The sequence below is a fragment of the Neomonachus schauinslandi genome, chromosome 12 (assembly GCF_002201575.2).
Source record: "Neomonachus schauinslandi chromosome 12, ASM220157v2, whole genome shotgun sequence".
NCBI classification, from domain to species: Eukaryota; Metazoa; Chordata; class Mammalia; order Carnivora; family Phocidae; genus Neomonachus; species Neomonachus schauinslandi.
This window is the reverse complement of record NC_058414.1, coordinates 64,758,197-64,765,986: the sequence shown is the minus strand read 5'-3', so window position 1 is coordinate 64,765,986 and position 7,790 is coordinate 64,758,197.

The following is a 7,790-nucleotide window of genomic DNA, read 5'->3' as shown; positions in this document are numbered from 1 at the left end:
CAAAGAGAAATGAGAGCACGAAACCCAGAGACCTGTACATGAATGTTCTAGGAGCTTTGTTAAAGCCAAAAACCAGAAACAACCCAAATCCACCAGTAGATGAGTAGATAAACAAGTAGTGGTATATGCATATGATGTAATACTACCCAGCAATAAGGACAAACTATTAATACACATATTATTGAAGAATCTTGAAATCATCATACTGAACGAAAGAAGCCAGGCAAAAAAATGAGAGAACATATTGCTTGATTCCATTTATACAAAACTCTAGAAAATACAAGCTAATCTATATGCAGAGAAAGCAGATCAGCACTTGCTTGGGGTTGTGATGGATGAAGGAGTGGATGAAAAGGGCATAAGGAAACTGGGGGGGCGGTGATGGAAATGTTGTTGAAGAGGTCATGTTTTCAGGAGTGTGTGCATGTCAAAACAGAGAATTGAACCCTTTAAATATGTGCAGTTTAGTGTTCTTCAATTATGCCTCAACAAAGTTGAAAAAAAACCTTCAAAAGATAAAAAGGACTGCTCTTTGAACTAGAAGAGGAAGAAAAAGAAGAAGAGGAGGATGAGGAAGAGAAGAAGGAAGAAGGCAGGATTATTTTGGGAGGAGGAGTAGATGAGGTGTAAGGAAGGTGAGGAGGAGGGAGGTGAAGGGGAGCAAAGAGACCCAGGAAGAAGTTGAGTCTGGAGGGAACAGAAGAAAAGACCAGTGAACATGCCCAGTTAGGGATGGGGCGCAGGAGAGGGGATACCAGAGACTTTAAGACTAATGTCATGTCTGACAGTCTGTTTTATCTGCTGTGCTCTTCTCTGATGTAACCCCCACGCTTACCACCCTGCATCTTTAATAAGAAAGGTAATGGCTTTGAATGAGTGCTGTTCAGGAGAAGTCAGGTAGGGGAGCTGAGCCTCTCTGGGTAGATACGGGATAGCGAGAAGGGAGCAGCTGAAATATGCAAGATGAGAGAAAGATCCAGGATTCACGGGAACAAAATCCCAGTCAGAGTGACCTGGCGACATGTCTGCCTTTCACGAATCCCCACTGAGATTGGGAACTTGGCTGGGGGCCCTGCTACCCAGGGGATGGAAGTTGGAGCGGTGTCATGTGACCATCCAAGGACAGGGAGCTAGGGCCTGGCTGACATCTGTGTTACAGGAGTCTGGCAGAGGGCAAGGGTCCCATCATTCCTGCCGAGCGCCACAGCCTGTGGCCACTGGTCCTTACAACAGAGATCTCACCTGGGGCCTTGGTCAGAGGGACAGAGTGATGGAGGTCACTGTCCTGCTTCTTAGTTGGTTTCAAAGGTAAAAGGTGGTTCGGGGAAGAGAGAGGTGGTGGAAGGGAAGAAGGGAAAGCAGTTTTCGATGTTCAGTTTCAACATCCATGGCTCTGGAGATATGGTGATGAGGAAAACACATGATTTCTCTATTCCCAGAGCTGAGAGGCCAGCACAATGCAGACATTAAATCAGTAAGAGCAGAGCATGTTAGAATAAAGGAAAGGGGAAGAAGATACAGCTGTAAATTAAAAATAACTGAGTGTAGGGGACTTCCTTGGGAGGTAAGGATGACAACTGACAGATGAATAAGGAAAGATGCCCCAACCCCCAAGACCTCAGTCCCTGCAGAGAGGCCCCATTTTCCTAGTCAACAAGGGGTTTGGCCAGGCTGCTGACAGCTACAACAGCACCAACACTTGTGCAATGACAGAACTAGATTCTGTCCTGAGTATCTGAGATGTGACCTCAACAGTAGGTTTGTCACTCTCCACCACAGCAGGCTTCTGTGCTCCCAAACTGATGAAACACAAGGCATTGGCAGTTCACTTGAACTTTCTAAATCAGACCCTGCCCCCCGAGAGTCATGGCTTTTGATGGCCCAGAATGACCACAGATGGACCCCATGGACAGTGGCAATGGAAACACCTTCAGCCTTCAAATTTCTTCTGCTGCTCTGCGTGCAGACCCTCGGCCGTGAACCTCACCATTAGGAGCATTCTCACCGGGTTCTCTAAATGAGTCTGTTGCGCTGCTATACAGCAGGGAGTGGAAGACTGTGACATGGGTGATCCCCAGCCATGTTTCCCAGAACTCTCATCCCTGTGTGATCCCTTCCCGTGTTGACTCTGGGCTTGGCCATGTGACTTGCTATGACCAGTGGGACATTAACAAGAGGCAAGCAAGGATTTGATAAGCATTTGCCCATTGGGTCCTGTCCCCCTGGAATGTTTCCTCTTAGACTCTAACTGCCATGCTATAGGGAAGTTCTGGCTCTCCTGTTGTGGGAAGGGGCACCCCAGGCCACAATCAGCACTAAGGCCTCACATGGGTGAGAGAGACCTTCTAGGACCTTCCAGCCTTGCCCAGCCACCAGCTAGATGAACCCACAGGAGCAAGCTGAGGAGAGACCACAAGGAGCAGAGAAAACTACCTAGCTGAGCCCAGCCAACCTACAGGATCATGAGAGAGAATACACTGTTTTAGGCTTATAAATACTGCAAAGGTTGCCTCCGAGCAATATTGATCATACAGGTGTGATCCTCAGGCCTTATTTTTCCAGCAAGAAAAGCCAATGTCATAGCTCCAAATGTAATCCCCTTTACAATTCGTTGACATCTGTCCCATTCTCAGAGTGGTCTCACCAGGCTTCGATTTCCCTCAAAGAAAGTGGTTTGAAGGCTTTTTTTCAATTGGATCACAAGAGAGTTTCGAAGCATTTAGGCTGCTCTCTTTTGAAGTGGTAGATGAGCATCTCATGACAGCTGTAGCAATACAGCAAGCTGGGTTTTTAAACTGTTGTATTTAAACACAATAAATAAGCATTTTTGTTGTGTTTTTTTCTATAGCTCCATTTCCCCTCCCCCCCAGCCATGGAAGACAAGCTGGAGAAGAGCAGGGAAGAGAAGTCCCTGAGTGCCCCAGTCCCATCTCTGGCGTTCCCCCAGGTGGGGCAGAGGGACCAGCCTGCAGTGAGGCCAGGGGCCCCTCCTCCTGTCCCTTGGGTGGCCCCATGGCATCCTTCATGCACAGCAGTTATCTCGGAGACTGCTTTTGAAGGCTATGGAGGTGCCAGGCGTCCTCTCGTCTGAACCCTGTGAACGAAGGCTGGACAGTCAGGCACCTCTGAGCTGTTTGCGTCCAACACCTGGACCATCTCCCACACTATCTCGATGGGCTCCATGGAGCTCATGATCTTCATGCTCCACGTAAAGTAGAGGGAGCATGCCTGCCCTCCTGACATGCTTTCTTGTTTCTATCACTGTTTTGGCTACCTGAGGTTTGGTCTTCTCCACGTGTGGCTTCATGCCAGTTCTTTCTGGCTGACCTCAAACACAGGTGCAGATGAAGGTGAAGGAACTTTCCCTTCCCAATGACCCCTTGCTGGCCCCGGCTGTGGCCAGAGGGAGAGGATGGGGTCACACCATCAGACAAATTCTGGTGGTCAGGCATCTATCTCAACTGCCAATGTGGAAGGTGTTTCCTTTGGAGGATACAACCGGGGGGAAGCTGATTCCATCTGGGACTCCATCACTGCTTCTGGTGTGTGGGTGCTGGGGAGGCTACAGGGCCACGCTGGGGGCTGTGCTGGGGTGGTCTTCCTCTCCAGGCCAGGCAGGGGACTAGCAGACGCTTTGGCTGAGCTGCTGGCCTTCAGTCCTAACTCCGGGTCCTCCTCAAGCTACTGATTTTTCTGTCTTGCAGCTCTGACTATTCTCAGAGTAGGAAGTAAAGGTGGAAGTGGCAGGCTCATTGAGATTCCACTGCTTTGGGTTGGCAGAGACGCGATGCCGTACCTTGCAGGATGAGTATAAAGGGCAGCTGTTAGTGGGATCAGCCAAAGGCTGGGCCTTCAGAGTGATGGCGTAGCCCACCAGCTCAGATCTCTTATAGGGCAGAAGCACATAGATTACCATCACTTCATCATTCTTCTGGCCCATCTGTGAGTCCTGGATCCTTTCCCGTGTGTAGCCCATGGACACCATCAACACAGTCTGCCCAGGCTCCTTGTGGTAAGGGAGTGGCTCTATGTAAGGCATTAGTTCCTTCCCGTGGTCCATGTCTGTCCACAGAACCTTCATAATCTCCTCTAAAGTACCTCCCTTGATGGGATTGAGGACGAAGAATTTCTTGAGGTTTTCACACTCCATGGACATGTAGAAGGGAATATTGTATATTCTGTTCAGTACTCATTCTCACAATAAAGAAAAAAATTAGAAAAATAAAAGAGATTTTAAAAATGAGAAAAATGGAAAAGAATAAAGAAAAAAGTTAGGAAAATAAATGAAATTAACAAAATGAAAAAAGAATAAAGAAAAATGAGAAAAGTAAAAGGTTAAGAAAACAGGAAAAAAATAAAAGGGGAAATGTAGCAGAAAAAATTTAGATTAGAAAATTGTAAATAAAGGAATAAAGAAAAAATAAGAAAGATAAAAAATAGAGGGAAAAATATTTTTTTAAAAATAAGCAAAATAGACAAAAAGCCAAACAAAGAGGAAAATACTTAACTTTGGTGAAAGTCCCTCAGGTGACCAAAAGCCAGCTTCCTGAACTAGAAGGACCAAAAATCTAGGCTGAGCCAGGGACTTATATAGGTGCTTAGAATTCCATAACAGTGGCTCCTAATGAAATCATAGCAAGAAATGGACCTACCACAGCCAGAGATACTCCACAGTGGCTTTCTAACTTTTTTGTCTCAAGAACTCTTTACTATTAAAAAAAAAAAAAAAAAAGCCACTTTTGTTTATGTGGATTATAGCAATAGATATTTGTCTTATTAGAAACTAAAACCTGTAGAATGCTTCAGTGGCTTTTTCACTTCTGGTTTGAAAAGCTATAAAAAATTTTCAGTTTTTAAAAAACTCAATGTCTACACTTAAAATAGTCAATTCTTTTTTTTCTTTAAACTCCAATTGATTGGTCTCAAAATAATACCACTTAACTGACATCGTAATATTCTACAGAAATGTTCTTTTGCATGTAATTTTTTTGTCTGGTTTTGGTATTAGGGTAATGCTGCTCTCACAGAAGCAGTTAAAGGAGTATTCTTTCCACTTCTACCTTCTGGAAGAAACTGTAGAAAATTGATACCTTTTCTTCCTTAAATAACTGGTAGAACGCATCCATGAATCCATCTGGGGCTGGTGCTCTTGCTTTGGAAGGTAATGGAGACTGATTCTTCTTTGATAGAGGCCTATTCAGATGGTCTGTTGTGTAAGCTTTTTTTTTTTTTTCAAAATGACATTTTTAAAGAGAATTAATACAAACATTTCCATGACGGTAAACTAAATAAAAAAGATTGTGAAAAAACGTTTCCCTGTTGAGGTTCCATTTGTCTGTTTGCAAATATGCTCAGTCTATTTGCCACCAGGTCACTGACTGCGGGAGCTTATTTCTTCCGGTGAGATACATAGATACTAGAGGAGACAGTTTCTAATCAATTTCACATGCAAACCTGCAACCGCTTTGGTTTTACTAAAAGGCTTAGCATCAGCCCCCACAATAGAGCTCAATACAAGTTAAAAACAGACACCTCCATTCACAACTTCCAGGGAATTCAGAAGTGCTGTATCTCCTTCCTTCACTGGACTTGGCCTTCTCCCAGAGAAGTGGCTTGAAAGGCAGGAATGAAACTTTGGCAGCACCGGTTTGCGTTTCTTTGCATCAGATTTCTCCTTTAACGCTCATAGTCTACCGGCTGAGACATTGTTTCATTGCATGGCTGACAAGTGAAGGCCTTTGTCATTTCCCAGACATGGTAAAGGCCTCTCCGACTGGCGTTTTATTTCTTACGGAGCATTTGGCTGGAGGTTATTGTAGCAAAGTCCCAACAGAACGAGGTGGCTTCATTAACAGTACCACAACGGAGGACATTTACCATCAGAAGCACTGTGTTGCCCTCCCCTTTTCCCCATCATTATTGCTATTATAGAAAATAATATTCATTAACCTTTCAAGGATGTGATTATCATCATCACATTTGGGAACTCTCACTCCCATTTGCTTCAATCGTTTCCTCTTGAAAGCAACATTTCCAGTTTGTTTCAGACTTCCCTTTTTCACAGAACAGTTTATTCTTTTCTTGTTTATTAAATTTGAGGGTTGGTAACTTTCTTCTTGGTAGAGCCTATTACTTGGGTTTCTGAATGCCTAATTAGGAGCCTTCTCCTTAGCACAGGATACTCCAAAATCAGAACAGGCAATGAGGCAACTATTCCTATCTTAAGATAAATCATGCCCTTGGACCCTATACTTCTGGGGGTGGGTTGAAGGCTCCTTCCGCCAGGCCCTGGGCCAGGAGGAGGGAGCACGGCTGGCTGGAGCTAGGGGAAAAGGCTCTCGTGCACACAGGCAGCAGGGAGACCTCACCTGTTCCTCCTCCTCTTCAGGTTCACCTGGCTGCAGCTGGTCCCCCCTGTTGACCCCCTGCCAGGTTCAACCTCACCATGCACTTTCCTGGTTCTCACCTTGTCTTCTCTTTCTGATGCTTTTTTTGGGGGAGGGGGCACATTTCTCCTAAATATTGGAAAAGTAAGTCCTGGTAAGTTGGTCCCTGACCTCACAGCCCCACTTCCAGTAATAATTTCCTTAAGAAATAACCTCAAAGGCCTTAAAGAGCATCCCCCAAAGTGTGATCCAGTGGTGGTGAGGAAGAGGAATTGAGGAGGTCCCAGACACATCATTAAATATATTGAACCCCTCAAAGGGGAATCTCTCCCTTTTCATTTCTCTGACCATCACTGCAGCTGTGTTGGGGAGAAACTCTCAGTTTGGGGCCACCATGACCAGAATATGTTCTCACATTTGTTCATCTCATAAAGAAAATGCTGACCTCAGGCTCAGAATTTTGGCAGGCACCAGGATCTAGCTAGAATTCAATTATATTGTTTTCCATTTTGGGGGGGTTTGTTTTGTGGCTATCTTGTATTTATAGCAAAAGATACAACTGTTCATATAGTCCATAAATTCCCATGCCCAGATGGTGCTCAGAGATGGAAATAGACCATGGAGGTATACAGGAAAGGCTGCCCAGTGAAGGCTGTGTTTTAAAGGCAGTGATTCCTAACCTCACAGCACCTAGGAATCCCAGAGTAGTTGTCAAAATCCCAATGCCCAGGCCCTTCCCCAGACCAATTCCATCAGAAACTCTGAGCATGGGATCTAAGTAAGGGTATTTGTTAAGCCTCCAGATGACTCCAGTGTTCAGCTTAGAGACAGTGTTTCCAACTGATGTTAAGTCTGAGCATAAATGAGACTAAACCTTTTCTCCACACCAGAGCAGCAGGATCAACGTCTGGAACACGAATAACCAGGGCCGACCACAGTCCTAACATCTCAGTCCAAAAAACTATGGAATTTTAGAGCTGGAGGGAATCTGAGAGCACAGAGTCTAGATCTTCATTTTATCTTTGAGGACTTGAAAGGCCAAGGAGCTTGCTGGGAATTACCCCCTAGGACCCCAGAGTAGGGCTCCTTTCCCAACATCATGCTGCCTCTCTGGTGGCTATAAGGGCCTCATTTGTGGATTGATCTGGAAGAAACTACAATCTTTTTTGAGGAATAAGGTAGAGACACAAGAAGTTGGAAATTCGGCTTCCAGAAAGTACATAGGGAAGACATTATACAGAGAGCCCAAGAGGTACCATGGACATTCTTCAAAGTATGTTCCATAGTAGGAAATTGCCAGGTTAAAGAAATTGAAATGAGTCTCATCATTGCAGGACTTCTCAGGGCTTTCAATTTACTAACATGTATAGGGAATCTCTGGAAGGAAAGAGTACAGGCAGCACT